Source organism: Pleurodeles waltl, chromosome 5 (assembly GCF_031143425.1).
Source record: "Pleurodeles waltl isolate 20211129_DDA chromosome 5, aPleWal1.hap1.20221129, whole genome shotgun sequence".
Taxonomy (NCBI): domain Eukaryota; kingdom Metazoa; phylum Chordata; class Amphibia; order Caudata; family Salamandridae; genus Pleurodeles; species Pleurodeles waltl.
The window spans coordinates 1,336,280,948-1,336,293,460 of NC_090444.1; positions in this window are offsets into that span (position 1 = coordinate 1,336,280,948).

Sequence of the window (12,513 nt, forward strand, 5' to 3'; positions counted from 1 at the left end):
TCCATAGAAAACAGAGGTGTTTTTTGCAAAGTGCCTACCTGTGGATTTTTGCCTCTAGCTCAGCCGGCACCTGGGGAAACCTGCCAAACCTGTGCATTTTTTAAAACTAGAGACCTAGGGGAATCCAAGATGGGGTGACATGTGGGGCTCTCACCAGGTTCTGTTACCCAGAATCCTTTGCAAACCTCAAAATTTGGCTAAAAAAACACCTTTTCCTCACATTTCGGTGACAGAAAGTTCTGGAATCTGAGAGGAGCCCCAAATTTCCTTCCACCCAGCGTTCCCTCAAGTCTCCCGATAAAAATGATACCTCACTTGTGTGGGTATGCCTAGTGCCCACGATAGGAATGGATCACATAAGGGTCAATGGTAGTCCTTGCATGAGGGCTACTGTTAACCCTGGAGTGATCCATTCCTGAAACAGGCACTAGGTGCAGGCACACAAGCGGGGCTGTGTTTTTATCAGGGAACCACTCACACTGGTTGGTTTTAGCACCTCCAGAAATTATGGTTTCAAAGCATGAATACTTATCAAAGTATCTGAATATTGAAACCAAGCCTTCTGAAGGTGGGCCATAAAGCCGCGTCCAGGCACCAACCTCTTTATGGTCCATTCACACTCCATTCACGCACAACAAACAACACTTTTATACCGCCGGCCACGGGCCCAATCCAACCAATCACTGCACTCACTTTAACTTACCGCTGCCAGACAAGGGCCCATCACATTCACACGCCACAGAACAGAAGAAGTTTGACTACATTTTACCACCTGTCAAGTAACTGCCTCCTTCTTCCTTAACATTACCAAATGCATGCGTAATGAACCTTTACTAATGATTCCTGTGACAGCCACCTGAGGCTCAGGAAGACATGTTTTTCATGTGCCTTTAACACACTCTGTGCTAAATCCAACTCCTTCCAGTTTGTGGATGCAAGTTGGGGTGTCTGAGTATGCCGTACAAAGCAATTCCTCGAACTGAGTGAGCATATCTACCTTTGAAACTAAGGGACACATGCTGGGGATTTCTCATGATGTTCCTTAAAGAGAAGGTCATCGGCTATGAAAAAGGGTAGTGTTTGGCACACAGGGGCGTCCGTGAGAACATAGCATATATCCCAGCCAACATTATGTGCAGTGATGTGACTGTAATGCACTTATACAGCAAACTGAACATCTACTAAGTTCTGATGGAGGATGAACATGAAAAGCAGGTCAAACACTGACCTATACAAGTCATTCTCCTTCAGTGCTGGGATGGCACCAATGGGTTTGAATCCATAGGTATAGATGATGTACATCCGCACTACCATCTGCCTTCTACCTGTGCAATATCCCTGTGAAGGGACACCTTCCATAAGCTTTCCTTACCCATTCATGTCTTTGTTCTTATCAGAGTCCTGACTAATCCTGTATAATTGCCAAGTGAACCTATACTAGTTTGTGGATGCAAGTTGGGGGTTTCCAAGTATGCCGTACAAAGTGATTCCTCGAACAGAGAGAGCATATCTACCGTTGAAAGTAAGGTAGACATGTTGGTGAAGAAAGGGTACTCGGTGACAATGTGGCATATGTTCTGTCCACTAGTATATGCAGTAGGGGGAATATAATGCATGTTAATTGAACAGAACACCGACCACGTTCTCACGGTGGATTTAGCTCTCAAGCAGTCCAAAAGGAAGTCCATGATGAAGTAGATGAAGTAAAATTCTCGGGCTCCTTGGCTAACGAAGCAGTGGCCCATGGACGTTCGGTGTCCATGCACTGCCACTGAAAGGATTCCCCAACAGCAGCTCAACCTCAGTCGATTTCCCAGAACTTTGCTTTAGTATGATACAACGTAAACCAAGTAGGGATACAGAGGCTGGTTGTGATGGACACTGGGGACAGTAATACCGACTCTCCTGCCGTTTTCCATGCTTTGAGCACACTTTACAGCGACGACATGGACGATCCTTTCTGGGTGTTTTAAGAATGCGATCAGCAAAGTATCGCTCCTGCAGCCTTGCCACATCCTCCAGAACATATGAGATGGAGGCTCCTGCTGCTTCTGTAACAGCAGTGAGGCTTTTAATTACAAACAACTGGAAGTCAAGGAAAGTCATGAGTCTCTCTGTGGTTGTCCGACTGTAAACAACATGCGCATTATATGTTGCCATCTGAATCAGGCGGGTAAACAGTTTCTTGTACCAAGTGCGAGTTTTACAACACGCATTGTATGGTTGAAGAACCTGGTCGTTCTTGTCCACTCCGCCCATGTACTTATTGTCATCAAGTATACAGATGGGCTTGTTCACTTCGGCCATCTGACCCCAAACCATGATGGGGGAAGTGCTCTCATCATGAATTGTAGTGAGCATGTATACATCACGCCTATCCAAGAACTTGAATGCGAGCAGTTCATTAGAAAGCAATGCAGTACTCTCTGATTTCTGGAGCTTCTTGCAAACAAGCTCCTGCGGGAATCCTTTGCGGTTACAACGAACTGTACCGCAGGCCACAGTGCCAAATTTGTAGAGCTCACTGAACAGCTCTACTCCTTTATAGAAATTGTCCACATAAAGGTTATAACCTTTGTAAAAAAGTAGCTGGACAAGTTCCCATACAATCTTACCTGTGAACCCTAACGAGGGAGGGCAACCTACAGGGTTTAGGGTAGAATCCTTCCCTGTATACACTCTCAAGCTGTACACATAGCCAGAAGAGCTCTCACACAGCATGTACAGCTTTATGCCATAGCGAGCTCTTTTGCTCGCAATGTACTGTCTGAAAAGCAGCCGTCCTTTGTGCAGGATCAAGGACTCCTCGACTGCTATATTCTTTCCAGGAGTATAGATCTCTGGAAACCTGACAGACAAATGTTCCACGACAGGCCGAATTTTGAACAACCTGTCATGGTCTGGATGGTCCCGGGGCAATGCAGCAGAATTGTCATTGAAATGCAGCAGGCGCTGCAATAGCAAAAAACGATTTCTGCTCATGTATGGTGCGAAGATGGGAGTTACCCAAACCGTGTGAGTCGTCCAGTAGGACTGCAAGGTGGGTTTCTGCACTAACCCCATTTTGAGCGTAAGGCCCAAAAATATCTTCAACTCCGCCAGCGAAATGAGAGTCCACTGGTGTGCCCTAGAACAGGGCCCTAGAGTGCCTCCACGCTCCCTCAGAAATTGGTCTGCACGCAAATTTGTTTGCTGCACAATTTCCTGAAGGAAGTCAACATCCAAAAATAGATGGATGTAGTCAACTGGCGAAAAGTTATCTGTATCAACTTTACATCCAGCGTCACCAGTAAAAGGTGGAATTTGGGGCTGAACTAAACAGGGGGGCTGCCAAGAGAGCACTCTCTCTGTTCTTGCGGCCGCAAGCACCTGCTCTCTGGGTTTGGCTAACCCTATGTTGTCCCGCTGCACAGAATGTGCTTGCGAAGGGACAGCACGGCTGTCGTCATTGTCTCCTTCAGACTCACTGGTAGAGGTGTCGTCGGAAAGGACTCCACCAACTGAAAAATCACTCCTAGATTCTGCCCCATTGTCCTCTACCTCAGATGCTGTCTCAGTATCTGCTGTCTCAGTCTCTGAGCCTACATCAGAACTTTCCTCCATTACGCGAGTTAGGGCTTGATCAGCAGTCATCCAACGAGACGCCATCTCTGCTACTGGCTAAACTGTCCCTCTAAATTACTAGCCTTCGTAGAAGGCAGATAGTCACAAAATTGCTTGTGGGTATGTTTGATGTGTACAATAGGAAATGTTGTCACCTTACCTTCGCTTCTTCTCCAATTCGGCAGATTCTCTGAAAACACTGAAAAAAACAAAAAAGAATGTATTACTTCACCTTACCACATACCCATCATCACAGCATTCAGCTCGCGGCGCACTGACGTCACAAAGGGGCGGGAGGGGCGTGGGGGGAGAAGCGGAAGTTGTTCCATGTCTCATACGGTAAATAAAATAATAATAATCCTCCGGTGCATTGTACCAGAGGATTTTTAACCCCCTCCCTGGTGTCGGCCACTGGTCATGACCCGCACCAGGGAGGTAGTGTGGGCATCGGCCAGTGGCCGACACCCGCACTTATGGAGTTAATATAAAGAGACACCCAGCTCTTGTCAGATTAATTACCTGTGCCACCGGTGCTGAAGGCATGTCAGACAAGTATAAAACTTCAATCATTTCAGAAATGGAGCAGACTGCATATGCACCATTTAGTGCACCTTAATTCTCTGCAGCCCTTCATGCAATAGTCATCAAGTGGTACAGGATCCTTTATATCACTGCAACTAAGCTTTGTTAAAGGCTTTGCAGTCAGAGAACATTTGGAATTCACTGACAACAGTAGCCAAATATTCCCAGAAACATCCACCCTTCCCTCTGTGTGATTGGAGGATTCATCTCCAGGACTGCAGAAACACATTGTGTTGAAAAATTCTTGTCTCCTTTCTCAATATGATGACCAAGATAAATAACTTCTTTTTTAACGTATTGCATGTTTTTGGGTGACACCTTGTGACCATTGTCAGCAAGATGATTCAGGAGATCAATTTTATCTCGTTTGCTGTCTTCTTTTGTCTTTGATGACCCCTAAAAACAGGTCATCAATCTATTGCACTATCACTAAGTGACAGGCTAATAGCAAACCTCCCAAATCTTTCTTTATAATATGATAAAAAATTGAGCGACTTTATGTATATCCCTCCCGAATTCAACAACAAACTAGAACACAGTTTTGGAATCAAAATGATAAAAGATATTGACTATCACCATGCAGAGGAATAGTAAGGAATTTTTGGCATAAGTCATTAATTGTAAAACATTCTGCATCCACAGGAATCTGAAATTGAAACAGTAATACAGCAGGATTTGGTACCACCGAACAACATGGGACTACAACTTGGTTAACCTTTCTTAAATCTTGTACTATTCTCCAATTACCACTCAGTTTTTAAAGGCCATCACAGTAGAGTTGAAAGGACTAGAAAGCACTTCCTGTAGAATACCACCTTCTCTAATTTTTTATGACAGGCTTCATTCCTTCTTCTGCTTCTTGTGAACATTTGTATTGCATAAACCAAGCAAAATCAATCCTTTCATAGCTATGTTAAAAAAGGTCAACCAATCACATCACAACTATAACAAAGCTCAACCAATCACAACGTTAATGTAGATGCAACCAACTAATCCTTAACAGAGTAACTTTGTAGTAGTGTCTCACCAATCCTAGTGCAGCTCCTCAACTAACTGGCTATCAATACGGAAAACAATATAAAGCATTTTCTGTCACCAAACATAACCAAAGTAAACAAATTACTCTTCCCTGATCAACCTAAACAGAAGAGAATCAGTAAGTTAAATTAAAAAAAATCTTACAATCAGTAGGAATAAGACTTGTGCCTTTGCCACACTTGTCAAACACAAATTCACAATAAAGCAGACTCCCATCCAGCAGCAATCCACCTTCGATTAGAGTACCAACTGCAGTGCACTGAAGAGCAAGTGACACCACCCCAAATTGAAAACCAATAAGGTTCACAGTTCCTAAAAGAAAGAAAAACAAGAACACGGGTCCTCAAATTTGAGATCTCCGGCAAAGAGCTCCCCTGTGGGGCTCTTCAGACATTGCAGCGCCACCCTGACAAGGAGCTAGACCTATGATGAAGCATGACATCCATTGGATGTGTGAGGACTCTTGCTTCTACTTTTAGAAGTGTCTTGAGAACCCGTGTTCTTGTTTTCTTACTTTTAGGAACTGTGTACCTTATTGGTTTTTGTTATAATTAGGGAGGCTGTACACTGGACCTTGTTAAAACTTTCCGTTCACCCATTGTTTGACCACCCTAAATTGAACACACAAAACCTGAAAGGAAACTTGCAAAAGTAAAAACATCCCTGTTCAGTATAAATGCTGCATCAAGCAAATCATACTACCACTTTGCAGACAGGTTCAACAATATTATTCCAAGATACTGGATTATGATGAATCCAATTACTTTAATCACCAAATACAAAACTAATGCATATAAATTGCAAATCACAAATGTGACAAGTACTTCAAAATCACAGTAATCAAACAATGACTGAACCAAAAATCAATAGTGTATAACCAAAAATCTCACATAAGTGTAACAATCTATTACTCAGCACAAAGCCACACTCTCACTTACACATCCCATAGTACAGTACTAACACTCTGACACCTTCAATCTCAAAAAACATTCTGCCTTACTAATACTCATATTCCTTTTTGCTCAAGAACAGCAATGAAGTCTCAGGAACTCATCAAATAATCCAAAGTTGGCTTGGGAATGTAGATAGAAGGACAGTATAGGTAAAGGGAAAAAAACAGCCTCAGAAGCCACCCTTTATCTGGTAAACTACACTCTGGTACCATACATTTGCGGGTGAGGTGTGCCCTAAATCTCACACTTTAAAGCATGTTCACTGGTTAGGTAGATAGGGGGTGGTCTTAACCTCAATTTCATTAGGCAATGTGTCCCAAAGGCAAGGTACACATTAGCATGTTAAAAATAATAGAGCAAAATAAGAAAAGACTGACTGAATAAGTGAGTTCTACAGCAACATGTTTTGATAAGCCAATTTTAATAATTTTCTCAATAAGACACAGCACATAGGGTGAAATCAGTACCCAACCAACGGACATTATTCAGAACAGTACGGAATTGAACCTTATAGTCTGCATCAATCACTTTCCAGCCTGTGAAATGCCCATTATTTTCCCAATATTTTAGAATGGTTCTGAGGGCATCCTCTCACTTGGTAGATTAGCAGGTCTTTATTGGCACACCACTCCACCTTCCATCTCTACTCCTTATGGGTGGAGGGTTGTGGGGACTTCCACTTGTAATGTCCCTTTTGGCAACCATTGAGGCTACCACCACCATGGTTTGGTAATGCCTAGGTCCACAGAGATACTCTAATATGCAGAGGAAGTCAGATTAATTAATTTGGCAATCCAAAACCTGAGAGAGAGTCTCTGCGATTCCTCCCTAGAAGCGGGATATCAGAAGGAATGTCTAAGAAATTGTCTTCATTGTGAGTGGATCAAAAGCATGCAGAGCGGAACAGTTTACCTGCATGCCATGAGCATCAGGGTGTGAAGTATGTGGTGTGTGTAAGTATTTCAGATTGATCAGACTAAGGGTCAGATTTATGGGAAGTGGCACTGCACCTAGTGCAGCGCCACTTTCCTTGTCCTCAGTGCACCACTACCCCCACCATGTGTGCACCATATTTCAAATAAGGCACACCATGGCACAGGGTAGGCGGCAATAGTGTCAGAATTTTGGATGTATTGATTTACTGTTCAGGGTTAGCACCAAAATGTTGGCACAAATCCTGAACAGTACATAGGGGCCCCATTGAAAACAATGGCATGCCCCCTTTTAATGCCTGCTCTGAGCAGGAGTTAAAACTGCTGAAAATAATTACGCAAAAAAATCTTTCAGATTTCTTTGCACCATTTTTTCATACCCCCCCCCCCCAAAGAGGGAATGCCCTCCTAGCTTACATTATGCTTGGTTCAAGCATTATGTGATGCAAAGGGCTACAAAGTGGTGCAATGCATGCATTGCGCCACTTACTAAATCTGGCACTGTGATTTTGGCCACTTTGGACCACATTAGTGTGAATAAAAATGACACTAATGTGGCACAAGAAGGTGCTAGGGGCTCTTAAATATTCCCCTAAGTCTGGAGGCGATGACTATTTCTCAGAAAGCCATCCAGGCATCTCACCAGTCAGCCTCATCAAGGGGTCACACCCACTGCTGACATTTCCTTTTAAGAGTATCAAATATCACCTGTGCATTCACAACTAATGAACAGTATATTTTGAAGATTGCTCCCTTTCCCAGGTGCTCTGGAAGGAGGTGGGTTTTGAGTGATCGGTACTCCAGCAGATCAGATCGACCGCGTATGTGACTTGCCTGAGCATGATGTAGTTGTGCATTGTTGTTGATTAGTGTGCGTGATTAGAAGAACTGTCTCTGGCGGTCTTGGAAGGAATGCACGTGGTCACTCTGCCAAACGTCAGGCCAGGGTCGTGTTGCCAATTTTGTCCCATGCTGCAAACCCTTCTAATCCAGCCAAATAGTGGACCCATCTTCAGGTCCATATGGGGTATATTGAGTCAGTTTTGTGACCCAGCCAACTCATTGCTGAGCACAAGGTCTTAAAAACCACCACAGTCACAGCCGGGAGGTAACGGGGAGCTAGTCTTTGCAGAGGAGCCCCAAAATTTTGTTCAGGCCTAAGCAAGAGAGCTTGACCTGGTATTATGGTCATCCCAGCCGCCATTAGCCAGTTGTTAACCACCATAATAGGGACGCCCAATAGTATGGTTGAATGACAGCCATCTGCAGGTCCCACATCATATACTGACTGCCTACATTTGTCTAGGGCCATGTGGGGGGCTGCCCATCCACAGGGAGGTGCATATCTGGATGGCAAGCATTTTGAACCATTTAGCGGGTATATTGTACGAGAAGTGTTAGAGGACATGTAAAAAAGGTAAGAGTCTCATCATCTTAAATAGTGCCATTCTCCCTAAGAGATGCAGTGGGAGTCGTTCCCATTTCTGGAAGTCATGTTTCATCTTGATGACCAGTGACGGAAGGTGATAGCTCTATCCTATGTTGGGGTCATGAGAAATGAAGATGCCCAGGTATTGGAAGCTCAGTCATCTAACAGGAACTTGAGTTTGCCAAGAAACAGTCTTGAGATCACCTTGTGGTAGAATGTGGAGCGACTTATTCCAATTCACCTGTAGCCCGTAGGCCTGTTCAAAAGACGCAGGATTATCAGAGCATGAGGAGTGATATGGATTGGCAGGAAAAAGAAGGATTTCATCAGCAAAAAGTGATGTTCTTTCTTCTGTCTGCCCCTTCCACATCCAGCCTTATGTTTGGGCATCATCGTAAATGAGTGGTATAATGGCAAAGAGGAGCAGAGAAAGGGACATGAGTGTCTCATGCCTCTGCAAAATGTGCAGTAGTACTCAAGGTCTGGATGTTTTCCCAATATTCATGTCTGAAAGAATTTTCAGAAATTCCTCCATTGTGGTGGGACTATCAAGCTCAAATCCCAGGGAAGTTGTAAGCCTCAGGAGAGGAATGCCAGATATGATTGGGTTAGTCAGTTCTGGTTGAAGTCGCAGCTATGGTGAATGAGCTGAACGCAGTAACTATGAAAGGCTGCTGCGATGTCAACTGTGTTGTATCTGAGAGCACCCAAGGAGTAAAGAATTTCAGGAACGGCCCTGGTGGGCATATCTCCAGTTGCCAGTCAGTACAGCAGCTTTCCACTTTTGTCATCATCCTCATTTATGTGCTTTGTCTATTCCCTCCGACACTGTTGGGCCTCCTTAAGTGATGATTGCTGCAACAATGCTCTGATGATGATGAGATCGTCTGTTGGGCCATTAGCGACTTGCTGTTCCAGTGACAGTATCAGCTCTCAAGATTGGCCATGAGATGAAGTTTTTCACTGTCTTTGCTCCTAGCATATCTTTGTGCCGTTACACACATGGTGGTCTTCCCTGTCATCCATAGTGTGCTCGATGATGGATCCATACCTTTGTTAATCTCAAAATACAGCTGAATCTCAGCTTGAAAATATTCAGAGCAGTGTGCAAATTGGGCAATGATTAGTGATTGGTTGGAAATCCCTCAGCGACAGCAGTGCAATTGAAGGTGTCTTCTTCAGGTAGGAGTAGCAGGTCTGAAAGGGACAGGGACATGAGCACCAGTGAAGTGAAGTGTGTGTCTACTATTTATCTCTGGGGTGCCATATAGGCCAGGCATAGCACAACCCCAAAGACTCCATCCAGGCCATGAGTTGCCTGTCCTGTGTCAAAGGGCCTGAGGTGGCTGCCTCTGACATGCCAATGGTGGGAGTTGGGGAGACATTAAAGTCACCTCCTATCAGGGTGGTACCTTGTGGAAAATTTAGGATGGCCTTTTCTATTGCCTGTAGGGCTAGAGCAGAGAATAATGGCAGACATAGACACTAAGGAATTTGAATTGTCACCCCTCCAGGAGGACCTCTATTCCCACTTAGCGACGTTGGGTATCTGAGAGGATCAAGGTCACTGTTAATGAAAAACGAACTGTTTAGGAAGATTGTGGTTGGGGGCGGCCACGAGGCCAGAGACCAGTGAGCCCATTCAACCACAAACTCGGGTAAGAGCTTTGATTCCAGCATCCATTATTTAAGCTATTTCTCCACAAAGGTCTCTGATTGAGAGGTCTCTGCACCTTCTGGCAATATGAGGAGTCAAAGGTCAATATGCCTGGATATGATTTCCACACCTTTGACCTAGATTTTCAAGAGAAACAGCCATTGAAATAAGTTTAAACATTTGCTTTTAGGTGTAGCAACATCTAGACTTTCAACCTCAGTCACACTGTTGGCCATGTTGTGTCGATCTTGGTGATGGAGGGAGACTTCAATTCGCACTTCTCAAATCTTGGACTCAATGCCTTCACTGAATGATTGGATCACCTACAGGATGGTCCTAGTTCATCAGGCTGGTACATGGCTTGGACTGTTCGGTGGTGCTGGAGGGGTCAGCCCCCAGCAGGGGCTGCATTGCTAATCTATCCATTTTAGTTTTGGCTTGGGTCTCAGAACTTTTGTCCTTGCCCATGGTGTCAGAGTCAGCCAGCTCCCAGGGAATCCCAGTGGCCCACAGTGGAAACCACCCAAGGGCCCATTTGTCTGCCTTCCCCATAGCCCGGAGGCATCTGTCCCACTTACCAGCATTCTTTCCCCAGTGTCCCTGGCAGGGCAGCACGTACAGCTGGTGTAACTCCCCTTGAGAGGGGCAGGGAGAAAGGATGAGGCCAATAGCAGGGGTTCAGGAATCCTGCAGAGCAAGACTGTGAGGACAGTCTCCAGTTCCACAAGGGGCCCCAGGACCTCTCAGCTGTTGGATGACAGGTGGGAGGGAGCCCGAATCACAAGGAGCTCTCCTCCACTTCATCTGACTAGCCAGTTGGTTCCCAGATGGCAGAGGGGAAGAGAGGAACTTCTCCTTCTCGGGGTCCCTCTCTGGTTCCAATTGGGGGGCTCCCACAGGGCACCATGAAGGATTTCAACCCCACTGGGCCTAGGATGATGGGAGGGTTCAGCTTGAACTGCCTCGCAACTAGGCCCTCAGTAATTCATGGCAGGAGAAAACCTCAGAACTGTCCCCCTCAGGTGGGCAAAGTCTTCCCCTCTTCCACACAGCCTCCTTGATCCAGGAGGCCTACCAGCAGTCGAGATAGGGCCTGCAGCACTCAGGAGTCCAGGTCACACTGACTGGCCCAGCCTCAGGCCATGATCCCAAAGGGAGGAAGGATTGTTTCCAGCCAACACATCTAGAAATAACCCCCACAGCTTGCACTAGCACCACATGTAGACTTCAAGGGACTTTGCAATGTCATTGTGCAGTGGCTCTCGCCTGGGTGATCTGGAGATCTGGTGGCCATGGCCTAGTTGCTCCCTCTAGCCCGGACCCAGATCTTGCAGCCCTTGGCTGCCATTTTTTCACACTGCTCAGGTGCAAAGTCAGACCTCAGGTCACTGCCACCAGCTACTACGAGCAACCACCACAAATGAGGGCTGAGGTGCTTGCCTCAGGAGGCAGTTCTCCAAAAGTCAGGGAAGAGCCATGATCCTACTGCCCAGGATGATAATGGATAGTGGAGGAGGTCCCTGAATGTTTGAAAACATCTGCCATGTTAGCCCACCAGGCAACCCCCCTCTATAGCAAAATCTAGGAAAACCATGAAGGTTCATTACAAAACTTAAAAGTTTATAATACAAGATAATTAAATATAGAACCCAAAAAGATTCTGGCTCACCCACAAATTGAAAGGTTTATATAGGAAATGTCCTCATAGAAGAATATGAAAACTGCAGAATTGTTGTGGTATGAGCAAATAGAAACATGCTCAACAAATCAGAATGAGGATTTTAAACATGCCGTAAAGCCCTGCCATTTAGCAGATATGTGTGAAATCAGGTATAAATGAATATTCTGCACATTGATATTAATGCATATTCTTGATTAATGCACAAAAACATCCTCATGTGCCAATCCCCACAATTCTTCACCTACCATCCGGCCTCCCTCATGACCAGCACTGGGTAGAAAGCTGCAAAAGAAAGTAGTGAACAGACAAAGGGGGTCATTCCAAGCTTGGCGGGCGGCGGGAACCGCCAGAAGACCGTACCGCGGTCAAAAGACCGCGGCGGTCATTCTGTGTTTCCCGCTGGGCTGGCGGGCGACCGCCAAAAAGCCGCCCGCCAGCCCAGCGGGAAACACCCTTCCACCAGGAAGCCGGCTCCGAATGGAGCCGGCGGAGTGGAAGGGGTGCGACGGGTGCAGTAGCACCAGTCGCGAATTTCAGTGTCTGCTAAGCAGACACTGAAATTCCAAGTGGGGCCCTCTTACGGGGGCCCCTGCAGTGCCCATGCCATTGGCATGGGCACTGCAGGGGCCCCCAGGGGC